A 15,613-nucleotide genomic window follows, 5' to 3' on the forward strand; every position below is an offset into this window, starting at 1 on the left:
TCATTCCTTGTCACAACATTCAAATTTATATAATCAATACACACCTTCCAACCTGAAGTGAGGCGTGTAGCAACTTCTTCTCCCTTATCATTTTTCACCACTGTGATCCCTGATTTCTTTGGCACTACTTGAGTAGGACTCACCCATGGGCTATCTGATATGGGGTAGATAATACCGGCCTGAAGTAGCTTAAGAACCTCAGCTCGCACCACCTCTTGCATATGAGGATTCAATCTTCTTTGAGGTTGACGAACTGGCTTAGCTTCTTCTTCCATGTATATATGATGTGTACAGACTAAAGGGTTGATTCCTTTTAAGTCAGATATTTGTCATCCTATTGTTTTCTTACATTTCCTGAGAACTTCAAGTAAACACTCCTCCTGACGAGTGGTAAGAGATGAAGATATAACAATAGGGCACTTCTTATTATCTTCTAGGTATGCATACTTCAACTCCGTGGGTAGTGGTTCAAAATAAGCTTTGGGGCCTCCTCTTTAACCGCTTCTTATATCTCCTCCTCATTGAACAAAGGTAGAATTTCTTCTATCATCCTCCAACCTGGTAGAGTAACAAGCAAATCTGAGGGTTCAGGCAACCCTTCATCAAGATCCCCAAGACTTTCATTCAACTTCTCTTGTATTTTCTTATTACAATGCTCCTCCACTAAAGTGTCAATGATGCACACCACTTCTGAACCTTCTTCTTCTTCAGGATTGATTGGCTTCTTGCACATATAGAAGATATTGAGCTCCAATGTCATGTTGCCAAACGTGAGTTGCATGAGTCCATTCCTACAATTGATGATTGCATTTGATGTAGCTAGGAATGGTCTTCTAAGTATGATAGGAACATAATTAGTTTCTTTGACAATTGGGTCCATATCAAGAACAACAAAATCCACTGGATAGTAGAAATTGTCAACTTGAACTAAGACATCTTCAATCATCCCTCTTGGAATCTTCACTGATCTATCTGCTAGAGATAGAGTGATTGATGTTGGCTTCAATTCACCAAGTCCTAATTGCTTGTGGACAAAGTATGGTAACAAATTCACACTTGCTCCCAAGTCCAACAAAGCTTTCTCCACTAAAGTCCCTCCAATCATCACTAAAATAGTAAGGCAGCCCAGATCTTTGTACTTCACTGGAGACTTACATTGTATGATGGCACTTACTTGCTCAGTCATGAAGGCTTTCTTATTCACATTCAACCCTCTTTTGATAGTGCACAAGTCCTTCAGGAATTTTGCATAAGTCGGCACTTATTTAATCATGTCTAGCAATGGGATGTTGACCTTCACTTGCCTCAACACTTCAAGAATTTCTGATGCATTGCTAATTCCCTTTTTCTCATGCAAAGCTTTAGGAAAATGTGGAGGCATGTGTTTATTTATCACATCTCCCTTGATAACTATCTTCTCCTAATCTTCATTCATTGTTGAATCATGGTCCTCTTTCCTTCCACTGCTCCCTTTCTTCTTTCATTTGATTTCCTCTCTCTTCTCTGTCTCTTTTTCACTCTTTGTTTCATCATGTGGCTTGGGTGTTGGCAACCCAACCTCTTTACCACTCCTAAGAGTGATCATGGCTTTGACGTCCCTTACTTGTAAAGATTCTCCCTCATGAGCTTCCACTTCATGGATACCCTTGGGGTTTTGGTGAGGTTAAGAAGGAAACCTTCCCTTTTCTTACACTGTGTTAAGGTTAGTGAGCCTTGAGATTGAGTATTGGAGATTATCTATCTTCTGAGATAAATCGTTTGCATTCCATCCATCCTTTTATTCAACGTATTCTCTACACTATCAATTCTTTGATTGAGTTGAGCATTGATGGATTTCTGGTCTCCAACAAAATCTCCCACGACCTTGCTTAGATTCACAATTGTTTGCTCAAGATTTGAAGCTTGTTGAGATGCTTGGCCTGGTTGCGTGTACTAAAGTGCTCTTGGTTTCCAAGAAAAATTTGGATGGTTCCTTCAATTTGAATTGTAGGTATTTCCATATGAAACATTGTTATTGGGCTTGAATTGTCCAATGACATTTGCTTGATCTCCAAACATTTCTCTAACATCTAGAATTATAGGACACTCCTCCACTAAGTGCTCATAAGATTGACAAATGGAACAAGGCATAACTTGCACTAGTGTTTCAGAAGCGGCTTGCACTTCACGTATCTTTTTTAGTTCTAGCTCCCCCAATCTTCTTGTCATAGCTGCAACTTTTGCTTTCATGTCAATATCTTCGTTCAAGGTATACATCCCAGCCTTAGCATTAAGAGCATTTGGTTGAGACTTCATTTTTCCCACTTCTCCCATGTTCGGTTCATCCCATCCTCTTGAAACTTCAACAACATAATTCAAGAAATCCATGGCTTCCTCTGGATTCTTACTCATGAAATCTCCTCCACACATAGTCTCTAGGAGTTGCTTCATTGAGGAAGACATACCATCATAAAAGTAACTCACCAATAGCCATGTATCAAAGCCATGGTGAGGACAAGCATTGATAGCTTCCATGTATCTCTCCCAACACTCATAGAATTTCTCATTCTCCTTAGTTGAGAAGTTTGAAATTTATCTTTTCAAGCCATTGGTCCTATGAGTAGGGAAAATTTTCTTGAGAAATTCAGCTTGCAAATCAGTTCAAGTTCGGATACTCCTTGGCCTTAAAGAATTAAGCCAAATCTTGGCCTTATCCTTCAGGGTGAAAGGAAATAGTTTTAGCCTCATCAAGTCGATTGAAGCTCCTTCCTCTTGGAATGTATTACAAACATCTTCAAATTCTTTGATATGCGTGTAAGGATTCTCACTTTCCATCCCATGGAAAGTAGGTAGAAATGGCACAATATGTGGTCTGATTACTAGTTGCTCTGTAAGAGGCACTATGCATGATTATGCACTCATACGAGGTGGATGCATGTGGTCGCTCATTGATCTGAATGCATTAGGATTGTCCTATTGACCATGGTGACTATGCTGATCTTCAGGTGTAGCTTCCATGATGTTCAAGCACAATTCCAACTCTATTTCGTGAGGTGTTTCAATTTTTACAAGTCTTCCTCCACTGTCTCATATCCAATATGGCATACACAACTAGTAACAACTGTAACAAAAATAAAGAAACAAAAGAAAACAATACTACAAAAAAACTAAGATTAACTAAAAACTAAATTAAAAGATAGGTTAAAATATGAACAAGTAAAATAAACAATTAAAAAGAGTTAGTAAAAGAAAAGAAAAATCACCAAAATTGTGATGAAGATCACAAGTGTTTTGGAAAATGTTATATCACTGTAAAGTTGGCACCATCCCCGGCAACGACGCCATTTGATTCGTGCCCAACTGGTGTATGTCCTGTTGATTAGTGTTCAATCAACTAGTGTACTCTGATTTTCGGTCCTCAGACGGGAGTAATCAACAAAATTTATAAACCTATTTCACCATATACTAGGGTAGCATTAGCTAGCATAGCATAGTGGCTCTAGGATCGTCCACAAGGATGGGTTTTCAAATTACAATTGATATCAGTTCAAAAACTGAATTGATGTCTTTTCTTTTCAAGGTTAGCTTTAAAAGAAAACATAAATATGTTCAAAAAGGTTGGTTTTAAGTGAAACAAAAATAAAGTAACTGAAATTACTTACAAAGAAAAGTGCTTCTTGGAGTTTTAGATCACTAGGCTCAAGTTCCTTATACAAAAAAGGAGATTCCGGTCACTTGAATATTTTCCTTGCATTAAGTATTTAACATATAGTTATTTCCCGAACCGGTGTGGTACAGATGATTCCCCTTAATGGTTTCAAACACTAAATCCATGTCACTGAATCATTTTGCAATGGTTCATATCTCTCACCTAGTATTGGCCATTCAGGGTGATCCTTAACCTTGGATTACCCGTCAAAAGCTCGCAAGAGATAACTAATGGATGTCTCATAGGAGTCCAAAAGCTTACCAAGTGTTGGCTATTCTAGATAATCCTACCTTTAAACCACCTCCTAGAGGCTCACAAAAGATAAACTAGTGTATCTCAATGGACGGAGACCACTTGCCTTACCAAGTATTGGCCCAGGTGATTTTAAGGGATTTTAAGTTAACTAAAAAGATAAAAACCATTAACAAGTCACACTTTCTTTTCATTAAAAACTGAAACAATGAAACTTCCAATTTTTGTATTCAGAACCTTACCTAGCTTCCTTCACTCCAAGAAACAAAAAGCCTACCCACTCATCCTCTAGGAAAACATCCTCAGAGTTTGATTGGCTAGAAATAAAAATAAAGAGAAAACAAAATGAGAAGGTAAGGCAAAGCAAAGCTCTGTGTATTACTTTTTGAAAAACTATACAAAAAGTCGTCTCTGAAAAAAAAAACTCCTGAGCTCTCTTAAAAGAAAATTACAATAGATATTATATAGAGAGGCTATTCACACCTCCTGCTAACTTCCCAACCAAGAAAACTCGTCATTGGTGGGTTACAAGGAGAAAATAGGGATTTACACACAAATATCTGAAGATAAATATCAAACGGACTCGGTGCGCAAATATCTCAAATTACAGGTGGATTTCGCAAGTTGAAATTATCCATTTCGCAAGTTGAAATTATCCATTTCGCAAGTTGCGAAATTGTCCTACAACTTATCAGCTCTCTATCTTGTAGCGATTCCTTTCCTCTTTCTATTTCACAAGTTGCGGAAATTTCGCAAGTTGGATTCCACAACTTGTGAAATTGTTGGATGGTTGATTTCTTCTGTGCTTTTCTTCCTTGCATCCCCATTTGGCTTTGGCAAAGGGTTATGAAGCTCCAAAGCTTAGTTTCTTCATGAATTTGAGCTTCAACTTGGTTTGCCATGAACTATACAAAGATCTCCCTCATTCTTGGATTGCTTTGGTGATAAAAAAACTATCAAAAACACCAAAACTTAACATAATTTGATTAGAAACGATTGCAAGGGTCCTTAACATGCCAATTGAGTTAAAAGGTAATAACTACTACTCAAAATTGTTTAAAAGGGTTAATTACAAGCTATAAAATAGCACTTTTTGAGTAGTAATCCCTAGACAAGAGAACCGCGAGATTTTGAGGCAGTTCCAGAGCACTCAGGCCCGTATCTCCATTTGGAGTCTTTTGGCATCATCTATTTCTCACTAGGAGGCACTGGTTAGGGCGTTGAGCCAGATACGAGTTGAGGCATCTACCTCCCTTGATGGATTGATCCATATGTTGACAGTTGATGGGGCCACATACATTGTCTTTTCTGCTGATGATCTATCCCATAGGCTTTTTTACCATACTCTACCATTCTACATATTTTGTTGGTTATTCTAGGCATCGAGTTCTATTTGTCATTTTGGACAATGGCTCTGCCTTGAACATTTGCCCACTAGCTACAACAATCGTTCTTGGCTTTGGACCTTCAGACTTTGAGCCATTTTCTTAGACAGTTCAAGCCTAGACCGCTATAGAGAGGCGACATGGTTTTAAAAGTCATCAGGGGATTGATCAAAGATCCTAGAAGAAAGTTCAAACCTAATTGAAGCAGACCTTATTTCATTAGGGAGCTGACCCTAAAGGGCGCTGCATGGTTGATGGATCTAGATAGAAATCGATTCTTGGAGCCAACCAATGTAGATTAGTTGAAGAAGTATTATGTTTGAGACCATGGTCACAAAATGGGTGGCCATCATTTCGGTTAGCCATATACCTTGTTATTCCATTTTGATATACAAACCGTTGCTAACCCATTGAGCCTCGCATGTGCATTATAGTTTTTCTTTCTTATTGCCTTGCTCACTTCTTTACACCGGGATAAGGGTCCTTTAGTGTATGTATGCATTGTTTGGGAGTCTCATGAGCCTTGGGCCTATGGGTGCATCTTTCTCTCATTATTTTTCCTACCATCACACTACTGCATTCCATCATATCTCATTGGTTGTGTTATTCATCTCTTTTTTTCTTTATTCTATATCCTACTTTTTTTGCTTCATATTCTTTCCACCCTGAGTGGTAATCTTCCTCAATTCATTACATGGAGGATAGTCATATCATTTCCACTATCTATCTTATGGACACTGATTTAGAGATCTTTAGTTTGAGAAGGTCATCTCGTTAGAGAGAGTTTGTTACTTTAGCCCTTGAGAGTATGTCTATCCATTATAGACATCATCTTTAGGGTTCATTTGTTTATGTTCAAGGTATGTGCATTTGTATATATGTAAAATAATAATAATAATAATAATAATAATAATAATAATAATAATAATAATAATAATAAAGTACATGTGTGTATGTGCATAGTATTCTCCATCATCGAGCGTGTATATTGATATCTGAGGGTCATTTTATCGAGTATGTTTGTTGTTGAGAGTTTGTATGTGAGCTTTCTGAGATCCTATTTTCTTTGTGTTCACTTTGTCTTTGAGAGTGAGATGAGTGGCCTTCTCCTAAGGGCTCTGGGTCATTGTCTTTTCCATCATTACATTAATTGTTGATGTGACTTCACTCCATGTTTGATTTGAGTTTATCATCACTTTTCTTCATATATTCATCGTTTCGCTATCATCATCGTCATTGATTGTGATTCATCCTATTCACTTCACCCATTTGTTTCTTTTCTTACACTAACCTATTCCAAGTTTGATATTTTCCTTGCATCATTCTTCTGTATCTCATTATCAGTTTGATTTGCCTTATTGTCTCATTATTGATATTATGTTCACATTGGGCACCCTCAAGTCCATGGCTCACAAGCTTTTCTATACATGTTGTATTTTATACATGAGGACATGAGTTTTTTATTGTTGGGTATTTAGGCCTAGTTTCTCTTTGTTTCTATTACCTTATCAACCTAGCCTGCGTTACGTCTCGTGTCTTAAGACCACCTGAGACCATGGGATCAGATGTCGTCTTCGACAGCCCTTACTTGGACAAGTATTTGAGATTTGGTTGATATTTAGATATCTTCATGCTTCTTCTTTTGGGAGACGTCTCTTTGACATTTGGACCTGATTCAGTTGTGGATATGGATGACCGGGATTGCACATTTGATGATGGATGATATGATGTTGTCTGATTTTTCTGATCTACCACACATCAAGTGTCATACTGGGGCATATTCTGTTTTGATTGAGATCTATAGATCTTCATGGATTTGTATGATCATCTCCACCTATGAGATGCATGTTGAGTCGATGATATATTGTCGTCTTATCATGATCCCCTAGTAGAGTTTCTCTTGAGCTATCCAGTCAGGCCCACACTTTTCGTTATTTAGATGTCATCGTACTTCTTCTTCTAAGAGACACCTTGTTTGATCATTAGATTCGATTCAGCTATGGATTTGGATAACTGAGATCACACATTTGATGATGGATGATTTGATATTGTCCGATTTTTCGACCTACCGCACATTTGATGTCATACTGGGGCATATTCTGTTTCGGTTGAGATTCATAGATTTTCATGGATTTGCATGATCACCCCTATTTACGAGATGCACGCCAAGACGATGACCTATTTGCTATCTTATCATGATCCCCTAGTGCAATCTCTTTTGAGTCATCCAGTCAGGCCCACACTTTTTAGCATTCAGATGTCATCATGCTTTCTTCTGGGAGATGCCCTTTTGACGCTTAGATTCGATTCAATTATGGATGTGGATGACCAGGATTACACATTTGATGATGGATGATTTGATGTCATTTGATTTTCCAACCTATCATACATTTGATGCTATACTAGGGCATATTCCGTTTCGGTTGAGATTTATAGATCTTTACGGAGTTGCATGATCACCCCCACTTACTAGATGCATGCATAGACGATGACTTGTCGTTATTTTATCATGATCCCTCAGTGGAACATCTCTTGAGCCATCCAGTCAGGCCTGCACTTTTCGATATTTAGATGTCATCATCATTTTTCTTCTAGGATATGTCTCTTTGATCGATGGGCCCGATTCAGTTATGGATGTGGATGATCAGGATTACATATTTGATGATGGATGATTTGAGGTCATTTGATTTTTTTTGACCTATCACACATCTGGTTCCATATTGGGGCATATTTCCTCTTCGGTTGAGATTTGTGGATCTCCATTAATTGGCATGGTTCATCTCCAGTTAGGAAATACGCGTCGGGTTGATGATTTGCTTTCATTTTGTCTTAATTCTCTAGTGGAGTCTTTCTTAAGTCATTCAATCAAGCTCGTACTTTCTAATATTGTCGTGATTCTTGGATGGAGTTATCTTAGATGCACAACCTCTCATATCATCATTTTAGTGGAGTACATGTCAGATCTCTTATACATCCCCATTGAGTTATTCTTGAGTTATCAAGATAGACTGGATGCCCTAGTTGCTATACTGGGGCATATTTCCCTCTTTTAGCTGTGGAGATGATTGTTTTCTCACAAACCTATTACAGTCTTCATCACTCGGCCGAGGGATATTTATTTGCATTACTAGCCACAATTTTGATGATTTTTGCCAAGATGAACTTTAGAGGAGCACAACCTTTTGGGTTTTGATTGTCCCACCATCCATGACTCTTAAGTAAATCATTGTGTTGAGGTCACAGTAGTTACCCCAGCAGACTATTCTCTTAAGACTCCCTAGTTGATCATTCATTTGAGATGATGATGGACTCCTCTAGCAAAGCATTTTGAGTTAAAGGCGTCTGACTTATTGTGACACATCATCAGGTCTCATGATTTAGTTAGATGGATTGTGAGGTCGTACTTATAGTCGATATGACTAGTCCGACTCGCTAGCAGAGCCTCTTTTGAGACTCATGGAGTCTCTTTCAGACCATTTCAACGGATTGAGAGTTGTGGCGGCACGCTACACTGGGGCATATTTCTCTCTCATCATTTCCTTGCAGCTATGGTGTTCAAAGCCACCATCTCCTTACAGTTCGGTATTCAGAGCTGTCATTTCCTCGTAGCTTGGCATTCAGAGCCATAGTCTATTCTCAGTTACGACGTTCAGAGTCGTCCTCACAGTTTGGCGTTCAAATCCATTATCTCTTTTCAGTTTAGCGTCCAGAGTAACGTTTTCAGCTTGGTGTTCAGAGCCACACCTTTGGTTTGACATTCAGAGCCACCATCTCGTTTTCAGTTTGGCGTTCAGAGCCACCATTCTCATTATAGTTCAGCGTTCAAAGCCACCATCTCTTCTTAGTTACGACGTTCAGAGTCACTATCTCTTTTCAGTTTCAGCGTTTAGAGCCACCATCTCATTCTCAGTTTCGGCGTTCAAAGCTACCATCTCATTTTCAGTTTGGCGTTCAAAACTGCCATCTCTTTACAGGTTGGAGTTCAAAGTCGCCATATCTTCTCAATTACGACATTCAAAGTCGTCTTTCATAGTTTGGTGTTCAAAGTCACCATTTCTTCTCAATTTCGGCGTTCAGAGCCACCATCTCTTTTCAGTTTGGCATTCAAAGCCACCATCCCTTTTCAGTTTGGGCGATAAAAGACACCATCTCTTTTCAGTTTGGCGTTCAGAGCCACCATCACTTCTTAGTTATGTCGTTCAGAGCCGCCATATCTTCTCAATTATGACATTCAGAGTTGTCCTTCACAGTTTGGCGTTCAGAGCCATCGTCTTTTCTAAGTTTCGGCATTCAAAGCCACCATCTTTTCTCAGTTTGGCCGTTCAGAGCCACCATCTCTTTTCAGTTTGGCGTTCAGAGCCACTATCCCTTCTTAGTTACGGAGTTCAGAGTCGCCATATCTTCTAAGTTACGACATTCAGAGTCGCCCTTCATAGTTTGGCGTTAGAGCCACTATTCCTTCATAGTTTCGACGTTCAAAGCCACCATCTCTTTTCAATTTGGGCATTCAGAGCCACCATCTCTTTTCATTTTGGTGTTCAAAGCCACCATTCCTTCTTAGTTTTGGCGTTCAAAGCCACCATCTATTCTTAGTTACGACGTTTAGAGTCGTTCTTCTCAGTTCGGTGTTCAGAGCCACCATCTCTTCTCAGTTTCGACGTTCAAAGCCACCATCTCTTCTCAATTTCTGCGTTCAAAGTCACCATCCCTTTTTAGTTTGGGTGTTCAGAGCCACCATCTCTTTTCAGTTTGGCGTTCAGAGCCACAATCCTTTCTTAGTTACAGCATTCAGAGCCATCATATCTTCTCAGTTACGACATTCAGAGTCGTCATTCATAGTTTGGCGTTCAGAGCCATTATCTCTTCTCAGTTTCGGCGTTTAGAGCCAACATCTCTTCTCATTTTGGCATTCAAAGATGCATCTTCAGTTTGGCGTTCAGAGCCGTATTTTCATTTTGTTGTTCAGAGCCGCAATTCCATTTTGACGTTCGGAGCCTCTTCTTAGTTACGGTGTTCAAAGTCATCCCATCATAGTTTGGCGTTCAGAGTCACCGTCTCTTCTCAGTTTCGACGTTTAGAGCCACCATATTTTCTCAGTTTGAGCGTTCAGAGCCACCATCTCTTTTCAGTTTTGCGTTCAGAGCCACCATCCCTTCTTAGTTATGGCGTTTAGAGCCGCCATATCTTCTTAGTTACAACATTCAGAGTCGTCCTTCACATTTTGGTGTTCAGAGCCATTATCTCTTTTCAATTTCGACGTTCAAAGCCACCAGCTCTTCTCATTTCGATGTTCATAGCCACATCTTCAATTTGGCGTTCAGAGCTGCATTTTCATTTTAGCGTTCAGAGCCGCATTTCCATTTTGACGTTCGGAGTCATATTATCAGTTTTGGCCTTCATTGCCACCTTTTCGACATTCAGAGCCATCATCCCTTCTTAGTTTGGTGTTCAAAGCCACTATCTCTCCTCAGTTTCGGCGTTCAGAGTCACCATCTCTTCCAATTTCAGGCGTTCAGAGCCACTATCTCTCCATAGTTTGGCGTTCAGAGCCACCATCTCCTCTTAGTTACGGCGTTCAAAGTCACCATATCTTCACAGTTATGACATTCATAGTCATCCTTCATAGTTTGGCGTTTAAAGCCACCGTCTCTTCTCAGTTTTGGTGTTTAGAGTCACCGTCTCTTCTCAATTTGGGCGTTCAAAGCCACCATCTCTTTTCAGTTTGGTGTTCAAAGCCACCATCCCTTCTTAGTTACAGTATTCAGAGCTGTCATATCTTCTCAGTTACAACGTTCATAGTCGTCCTTCACAGTTTGGCGTTCAGAGCCACCGTCTCTTCTCAGTTTTGGCGTTTAGAGCCACCATTTCTTTTCAGTTTGGCGTTCAAAGCCACCATCCCTTCTTAGTTATGGAGTTCAGAGCCTCCATTTTTTTACATTTTGGCATTCAGAGCCGCCATATCTTCTCAGTTACGACGTTCAGAGTTGTCATTCTTAGTTTGGGGCTCAGATTCATGTCTTTAGTTTTAGGCGTTCAAAGCCACTCATCTCTTCCAGTTTCAGGCATTCGGAGCCACTATCTCTCCATAGTTTGGCGTTCAGAGCCATCATCATATGTCTTCAGTTTGGCGTTTAGAGTCATGTCTTCAGTTTTAAGCGTTCAAAGTTATGTCTTCAATTTGGCATTTAGAGTCACCATCTTTCCTCATTTTGGCGTTCAGACCCATTTTTCCTTAGTCTTATCATTCAGAGTCATAGCTCTTGGCATTCATATTCACTGGCATTGCACATCTTGCCTTCACAATTTTACATTTGTCCTTATTTTCCTCACCTCATTACCTTGTGCTTATCGCTTGTTCATCATCCTCTTTTAGACTTCCCCTTCCACTACACATGACACAATCCTTTGAGTTCACGACACTTATTTTGGTCATGTTGTTGGTCACCCTACACTTAGTGTTCTCATGTAGTTCACATAGGGCAATCCCCTTTAAATGCATTCTTTCCTGTACTCTAAGGTGGTTCAATCGTTACTCATCTTTGACATCGATTTTCGAGTCACTTTTGGAGAAATCTTAAATAGAGTCTGGATCCCTAGTGCAACTTTAGAGGCACTCTGAGAGCTACCCTTCTCTTAGGATTTTAGAGCCTTGAGTGAGCTTGTGTTCTACTTATGTACCTTTAGGGGTCTTTCTTTTTCTTCAGTAGAGTTCACTTTATTTCACTCACTTTTCACACTTTCTTTTCACTCCAGTGTTCATATTCTTTGCACTTATGAACTCTACCGAAGAAGGGCATATTTGTAGACCCCCTCGGATAGAAGAAGTCTTTCTTTTCTTCTGACCACCCCAAGAGTGGGCTGTTTTGGGCGGCCAGATGGGATTGGAAATGAAAGAAAAATAGGGCATGGGTGAGCTGTATTAGTGGCTAGATGGGATGGAAAGAGAAAAAAACAGATGAAGCGATTTGGGGATTGTCGGGAAAGCTTAAAATGGGGCAAGAGATGTTGGAAAAGGGTTCTGAAAAAAAAAAAAAAAAAATTGGGGGTAGCTAGAAAAAGGAAAAATATGGGAGTAGGGAGAAAAGAACTTGAGAAAGAAATGAGGAATGGATACTAAGAGAGAGAAGGCTAAAACTCATAAAGTTTTGTTGCTTGGAGGATTCCTTAGGTGAGTTTGCTGGATATTTTCTTGTTCACCTTCATTTTCTATGCATATTGCCTTCTTCTTTTGCTATTTGAGGTTTTGGCTTGCTCATTTGATTACAGCTAACATAGTTTGCACATGAGTTTTGCTGATTTTTGGTTTGTTCAATATGCTCATTATTATTGTTTCAGTCACTGTTCTTTGTAGCATTATCTGAACCCTATGAAGGTCTGTTTCACTTGGCTTTATTTGGAAATTTGGTTGTCGTTTTTTTTGTTTGTTTCAATATGCTTGCCTTCCTCCCACCAATCTGAGTCCCTTGGAACGAAATGTGAAATGTAGCTTTCACAGGTTCATTTTTGTTTTTTTTTCTTCATGCTCTATTTTCTTATCATCCTCCTCCGTTTTCTGTGGGTTTTCTGGGTGCATAGCATCATGTGTATCACCAACTGATGAGATTAGAGATTGGCTACTGGACATTTGATTAAGTTAAAGAAAGAAGGGTAGGAAAAAGTGTTTTTTTAGAGAGGCTGAGAAGAAAAACAGGGCTTTCGATGTAACTGGTGGCGGCGAGGCTAGAAGTGGTGACAAGGAGGCACTTGACGGGTCCAGTCGCGAGTAAGGGAGAGCAAAAATTGAGGATGGTGGGTTAGATTCTGAGGACCGGGAATTCAAGAACGCGAAAGAGATGTACAAAGCTGAAATCAGAAATAGAGCAAATCCTCACAAGAAGACCAAAGGGTACTGTAAAGGCGTCGGCTACTGGGAATGTGTGGAGGCATCGATGGATCGTGTATTGGGTGGATACAGCCATGTGAATGATGTGGATGTTAAGTGCAATGAAGCTTTCCTTAAAACACTATTCTATGAGCGGTTCGTTGATGCTAGAAGAATTCAGCATCTTATTGCCCTAGATTGTGGTTCTGGCATCGGAGAGTGACTAAGAATTTTCTTATAAGGTATTTTAATGAGGTTGATCTTGTTAAGCCAACATCACATTTCTTGGAGGTTGCCCGTGAAACTTTGGCCTCTAGAAAGCTTATGTCTTCGGATATGCACAAGGCAACCAACTTTTATTGTGTTTCACTTCAAGACTTCACTCCAAAAGTAGGGAGATATGATGTTACATGGATTCAGCGGTGTATTAGGCAGCTTGCAGACGACGATTTCATTTCATTCTTTAAGAGAGCAAAGGTTGGACTGAAACTTAGGGGAGAAGCAGACTGATAAAAAGTTAATGAGATGATGGAAAGGTTGTGAGGTGATGATTTCTTTAACTTTAATACCAAAAAAAAAAAAAATGAGTCCCGAGGGATGCTGGAGGACATGTCATGACCTAGGCATAGAAGCCTAATGTGATCATGAAGCTTGCAGTGATGGAAAATGCATTAAAGGAAATGGTCTCAAGGGGTTTTCTAAAATGCATTTATTAGATATTATGGCTTTTTTTGGTTCTCTGACAGAAATGGAAGCTAATTGATATTCTTTGAATTTGATGATCACAATGAAGTTGCTACTGACCCCACTTGAAAAAAACCACCAAATTTTCCACCCCTGGTTGTATTTAACCACATGCATAAAGAGCTTCCACTTGGAAATGGCCATAGAAAAGTTATTATTGTTGGGGAAAACAACACCACATATTGCCCACGTGCCTTTATTTATTTATTCATTTATTTATTTTTATTTATTATTCTTTATCCTCACACGCCAAAGTTTTATTTTCACAAATTCTCTTTAAAATGATTTTCAAAATTCTGGTTTTTCAAATAATCTTATTTTCATTCCAATTTTTAAATTTAATTTTCAAAAAATCTAATTCTCAAACAATTTTCCAAAACCAATTTTCATAATTTCCATTTTTAAATAATTCTTCAAAATTCCAATTCTCAAATTTAATTTTCAAAACTCCAATTTCTTTCAAAAATTAATTTTCAAAACTCCAGTTTTTAAATTTAATTTTTAAAAATCCAAATTCTCAAATAATTTTCAAAATTCCAATTTCTTTCAAATTTAATTTCCAAAATTCCAATTCTTAACTTTAATTTTCAGAACTCCCATTTTCAAATAATTTTTTTTTAAATTCCAATTTTTTTAAATTTAATTTTTTAGACTTCAATTTTCAAATAAATTTCAAAATTCTAGTTTTCTTTCAAATAATTTTAATTTCACTCTAGTTTTCAAATTTTTTTTTTTATTCAACAGTTATTCATTCTTTATTAGGGTTTTAGGTCACCAAAAATCTTGATTTTAATAAGTTTGCTGCCATTCTCATTTTGGCATGCACTTGTATAAATTTTCTTCAATTTTCAAATAATTTTCTGTTTCTCTTGATTTTAAGTAAGCAAGAATGAGTTTTTTTTCATAATTCCAAAATAATGGAATTTGTGGGACTAATTCATGCAAGATAAATTGGGCTTTGGTGGGGGCCCTACATATGATCTCTTCTGATTGTCAACTGTTATGCTTAATGAATATTGTATGATCTTTGTCTTGCTATTTGATATGCATGCGATATATTTTGTATTCATTATTGTGCACTAATCCCACTTCATGATAGCGCATTACTACTTGCTACCAACGTACGATCTCACTCCCACCTTATTTATTCTCATACATGATTCATTTTATTATTTGATCATTTTGGTATCCATTAATCTCTTAGTTAATTTTCATGTTTGTCTCACCTTATTTAGTAGAAACTCATTTTTAGGAACTTAAAGAGGTGTTTTCGGCCTTTTACCGTACCTTCCCAATAAGTAACCTGACCCCCGGATCCGACTCGGTTTTTCACAGACCTGTTTTCCCAAATAAGGAGTCACACTTAAGGTTTTTTTTTCTTATTTTGTTTTCCCTTTAAAAATAAAATAAAAATAAGTGGCGACTCCAAATCTTTTCTAAAAATCATATTTCCATCAAATAAATAAAAAGAGAGTTTTGCCCACCAAGTGGGAACACGCATCGTGCGAAATACAGGGTCCACAGTTTGATAAATTAATTTAATGATTTAATTTAAGTTATGAAGTATATTATGTTTTGTAAAATCAATGATTTAACCATCATAAATTTATATTTCTTGTCAATTTTCTTCATTTTTTTTTCAATTTTCTATACTAATTTTAAGGTTAAATTTATAATTAAAAA

The 15,613-nt window shown here is 38.1% G+C and overlaps 1 pseudogene; it reads left to right on the top strand.

The window, feature by feature from the left end:
* The first annotated feature begins 8,781 nt into the window (after window positions 1-8,781).
* LOC104879394 (alpha N-terminal protein methyltransferase 1-like) lies at window positions 8,782-13,696 on the top strand (annotated as a pseudogene).
* Window positions 13,697-15,613: the final 1,917 nt, after the last annotated feature.

Source organism: Vitis vinifera, chromosome 5 (genome assembly GCF_030704535.1).
Source record: "Vitis vinifera cultivar Pinot Noir 40024 chromosome 5, ASM3070453v1".
Lineage (NCBI taxonomy): Eukaryota > Viridiplantae > Streptophyta > Magnoliopsida > Vitales > Vitaceae > Vitis > Vitis vinifera.